Genomic DNA, 5,306 nt, shown 5'->3' with positions numbered 1-5,306 from the left:
CCAGTTCATAAAGTAACAGACTGTTATAAAGTACAGCATTATACCAGTTCATAAAGTAACAGACTGTTATTACAGCATTATACCAGTTCATAAAGTAACAGACTGTTATTACAGCATTATACCAGTTCATAAAGTAACAGACTGTTATTACAGCATTATACCAGTTCATAAAGTAACAGACTGTTATTACAGCATTATACCAGTTCATAAACAGACTGTTATTAAGCAGACTGTTATTACAGCATTATACCAGTTCATAAAGTAACAGACTGTTATTACAGCATTATACCAGTTCATAAAGTAACAGACTGTTATTACAGCATTATACCAGTTCATAAAGTAACAGACTGTTATTACAGTTCATTATACCAGTTCATAAAGTAACAGACTGTTATTACAGCATTATACCAGTTCATAAAGTAACAGACTGTTATTACAGCATTATACCAGTTCATAAAGTAACAGACTGTTATTACAGCATTATACCAGTTCATAAAGTAACAGACTGTTATTACAGCATTATACCAGTTCATAAAGTAACAGACTGTTATTACAGCATTATACCAGTTCATAAAGTAACAGACTGTTATTACAGCATTATACCAGTTCATAAAGTAACAGACTGTTATTACAGCATTATACCAGTTCATAAAGTAACAGACTGTTATTACAGCATTATACCAGTTCATAAAGTAACAGACTGTTATTACAGCATTATACCAGTTCATAAAGTAACAGACTGTTATTACAGCATTATACCAGTTCATAAAGTAACAGACTGTTATTACAGCATTATACCAGTTCATAATAACAGACTGTTATAGGAAGTTAGTTCCAGTTCATAGTAACAGACTGTTATTACAGCATTATACCAGTTCATAAAGTAACAGACTGTTATTACAGCATTATACCAGTTCATAAAGTAACAGACTGTTATTACAGCATTATACCAGTTCATAAAGTAACAGACTGTTATTACAGCATTATACCAGTTCATAAAGTAACAGACTGTTATTACAGCATTATACCAGTTCATAATAAAAATGAAATGTCTAGGAAGTTAGTTCCGTTTTGCTCCAGTAGATGGCATCAGTCAGTTTTGATGCGATCAATGCGAGGGATTTGAAATGGTGTATGACAGAGGTAGTCATACACTGAGTGTACAAAACATTAGGAACATTTCACGGTCTCAACAATTGTCCACCACCCAAAGGACATCCAGCCAACTAACTGAGGCTGTTGAGGGACAGGGGAGCCTAGTGGTTAGAGTCCATGCCTTCACTAACTGAGGCTGTTGCTGGATCGAATCCCCGAGCTGACAAGGTAACAATCTGTTGTTCTGTCCCTGAACAAGGCAGTCAACCCACTGTTCCCCGGTAGGCTGTCGTTGTAAATAAGAATTTGTTCTTCACTGACCTGCCTAGTTAAATAAATAAAAGAAAAACTTGACACAAGTGTCAAGCATCGCTGTGGAACACATGAGACTGTGGAGTCCATGCATTCACTAACTGAGGCTGTTCTGAGGGACAGAAGGGAGACTCTTTATGGAGTCCATGCATTCACTAACTGAGGCTGTTCTGAGGGACAGAAGGGAGACTCTTTATGGAGTCCATGCCTTCACTAACTGAGGCTGTTCTGAGGGACAGAAGGGAGACTCTTTGTGGAGTCCATGCATTCACTAACTGAGGCTGTTCTGAGGGACAGAAGGGAGACTCTTTATGGAGTCCATGCCTTCACTAACTGAGGCTGTTCTGAGGGACAGAAGGGAGACTCTTTATGGAGTCCATGCCTTCACTAACTGAGGCTGTTCTGAGGGACAGAAGGGCCTTCAGACTCTTTATGGAGTCCATGCATTCACTAACTGAGGCTGTTCTGAGGGACAGAAGGAAGACTCTTTATGGAGTCCATGCATTCACTAACTGAGGCTGTTCTGAGGGACAGAAGGAAGACTCTTTATGGAGTCCATGCATTCACTAACTGAGGCTGTTCTGAGGGACAGAAGGAAGACTCTTTATGGAGTCCATGCATTCACTAACTGAGGCTGTTCTGAGGGACAGAAGGGAGACTCTTTATGGAGTCCATGCCTTCACTAACTGAGGCTGTTCTGAGGGACAGAAGGGAGACTCTTTATGGAGTCCATGCCTTCACTAACTGAGGCTGTTCTGCCTTCACTAACTGGGCTGTTCAGGGACAGGGAGACTCTTTATGGAGTCCATGCATTCACTAACTGAGGCTGTTCTGAGGGACAGAAGGGAGACTCTTTATGGAGTCCATGCCTTCACTAACTGAGGCTGTTCTGAGGGACAGAAGGGAGACTCTTTATGGAGTCCATGCCTTCACTAACTGAGGCTGTTCTGAGGGACAGAAGGGAGACTCTTTATGGAGTCCATGCCTTCACTAACTGAGGCTGTTCTGAGGGACAGAAGGGAGACTCTTTATGGAGTCCATGCCTTCACTAACTGAGGCTGTTCTGAGGGACAGAAGGGAGACTCTTTATGGAGTCCATGCCTTCACTAACTGAGGCTGTTCTGAGGGACAGAAGGGAGACTCTTTATGGAGTCCATGCATTCACTAACTGAGGCTGTTCTGAGGGACAGAAGGGAGACTCTTTATGGAGTCTTTATGGAGTCCATGCCTTCACTAACTGAGGCTGTTCTGAGGGACAGAAGGGAGACTCTTTATGGAGTCCATGCCTTCACTAACTGAGGCTGTTCTGAGGGACAGAAGGGAGACTCTTTATGGAGTCCATGCCTTCACTAACTGAGGCTGTTCTGAGGGACAGAAGGGAGACTCTTTATGGAGTCCATGCCTTCACTAACTGAGGCTGTTCTGAGGGACAGAAGGGAGACTCTTTATGGAGTCCATGCCTTCACTAACTGAGGCTGTTCTGAGGGAAAGAAGGGAGACTCAATATTACGAAGGTCTTCCTCATTTTTTGTGCACTCAATCTCTGATATTCATTTCAGAATTCGCAATGTGTTGAGAAGATTCACATCGGAGAATTCTTCAGAGTACTTGATTTATTTAAACAGCTGCAGATGGAGAACATGTACACAACCCATTAATATATATATCAGTATAGTAGAATAGACCTAGTTACAACCCATTAATATATATATCAGTATAGTAGAATAGACCTAGTTACAACCCATTAATATCTATATCAGTATAGTAGAATAGACCTAGTTACAACCCATTAATATCTATATCAGTATAGTAGAATAAACCTAGTTACAACCCATTAATATATATATCAGTATAGTAGAATAGACCTAGTTACAACCCATTAATATATATATATATATCAGTATAGTAGAATAAACCTAGTTACAACCCATTAATATATATATCAGTATAGTAGAATAGACCTAGTTACAACCCATGAATATATATATATATATCAGTATAGTAGAATAAACCTAGTTACAACCCATTAATATCTATATCAGTATAGTAGAATAGACCTAGTTACAACCCATTAATATATATATATATCAGTATAGTAGAATAAACCTAGTTACAACCCATTAATATCTATATCAGTATAGTAGAATAGACCTAGTTACAACCCATTAATATCTATATCAGTATAGTAGAATAGACCTAGTTACAACCCATTAATATATATATATATCAGTATAGTAGAATAAACCTAGTTACAACCCATTAATATCTTTATCAGTATAGTAGAATAGACCTAGTTACAACCCATTAATATAGATATATATATCAGTATAGTAGAATAAACCTATATATATATATATATATATATATATATATATCAGTATAGTAGAATAGACCTAGTTACAACCCATTAATATATATATATATATCAGTATAGTAGAATAAACATAGTTACAACCCATCAATATCTATATCAGTATATTAGAATAGACCTAGTTACAACCCATCAATATCTATATCAGTATAGTAGAATAGACCTAGTTACAACCCATCAATATCTATATCAGTATATTAGAATAGACCTAGTTACAACCCATCAATATCTATATCAGTATAGTAGAATAGACCTAGTTACAACCCATCAATATCTATATCAGTATATTAGAATAGACCTAGTTACAACCCATCAATATCTATATCAGTATAGTTACAACCCATAATATCTATATCTAGAATTACAACCCATTAATATCTATATCAGTATAGACCGAGAATAATATCTATATCAGTATAGTAGAATAGACCTAGTTACAACCCATTAATATCTACATATATAAACAGTTACAACCCAGTAGAATAAACCTAGTTACAACCCATTAATATCTATATCAGTATAGTAGAATAGACCTAGTTACAACCCATTAATATCTATATCAGTATAGTAGAATAAACCTAGTTACAACCCATTAATATCTATATCAGTATAGTAGAATAGACCTAGTTACAACCCATTAATATCTATATCAGTATAGTAGAATAGACCTAGTTACAACCCATTAATATCTATATCAGTATAGTAGAATAAACCTAGTTACAACCCATTAATATCTATATCAGTATAGTAGAATAAACCTAGTTACAACCCATTAATATCTATATCAGTATAGTAGAATAGACCTAGTTACAACCCAATATAATATAGTAGAATAGACCGAGTTATATATATATCAGTATAGTAGAATAAACCTAGTTACATATATATATATATATATATCAGTATAGTAGAATAGACCTAGTTACAACCCATTAATATATATATATCAGTATAGTAGAATAAACATAGTTACAACCCATCAATATCTATATCAGTATATTAGAATAGACCTAGTTACAACCCATCAATATCTATATCAGTATAGTAGAATAGACCTAGTTACAACCCATCAATATCTATATCAGTATATTAGAATAGACCTAGTTACAACCCATCAATATCTATATCAGTATAGTAGAATAGACCTAGTTACAACCCATCAATATCTATATCAGTATATTAGAATAGACCTAGTTACAACCCATCAATATCTATATCAGTATAGTAGAATAAACCTAGTTACAACCCATTAATATCTATATCAGTAGAATAGACCTAGTTACAACCCATTAATATCTATATCAGTAGAATAGACCGAGTTACAAACCATCAATATCTATATCAGTATAGTAGAATAGACCTAGTTACAACCCATTAATATCTACATCAGTATAGTAGAATAAACCTAGTTACAACCCATTAATATATATATATCAGTATAGTAGAATAAACCTAGTTACAACCCATTAATATCTATATCAGTATAGTAGAATAGACCTAGTTACAACCCATTAATATCTATATCAGT

The 5,306-nt window shown here is 35.4% G+C and overlaps 1 long non-coding RNA gene across 1 annotated transcript; it reads right to left on the bottom strand.

Moving 5' to 3' along the window:
- Positions 1 to 4,180: 4,180 nt before the first annotated feature.
- LOC121842134 lies at positions 4,181 to 5,296 on the bottom strand. The gene is made up of 4 exons (XR_006080959.1): positions 5,231 to 5,296; positions 4,969 to 5,013; positions 4,267 to 4,581; positions 4,181 to 4,208 (listed from the first exon to the last, which is right to left on the bottom strand). It is a non-coding gene; the product is annotated as an uncharacterized LOC121842134 (long non-coding RNA).
- Positions 5,297 to 5,306: the final 10 nt, after the last annotated feature.

The sequence above is a fragment of the Oncorhynchus tshawytscha genome, unplaced genomic scaffold (genome assembly GCF_018296145.1).
Source record: "Oncorhynchus tshawytscha isolate Ot180627B unplaced genomic scaffold, Otsh_v2.0 Un_contig_5956_pilon_pilon, whole genome shotgun sequence".
In the NCBI taxonomy this organism is placed as follows: Eukaryota; Metazoa; Chordata; class Actinopteri; order Salmoniformes; family Salmonidae; genus Oncorhynchus; species Oncorhynchus tshawytscha.
The sequence above is the reverse complement of the archived record's forward strand: the minus strand, read 5'-3'. Positions and strand labels throughout refer to the sequence as shown.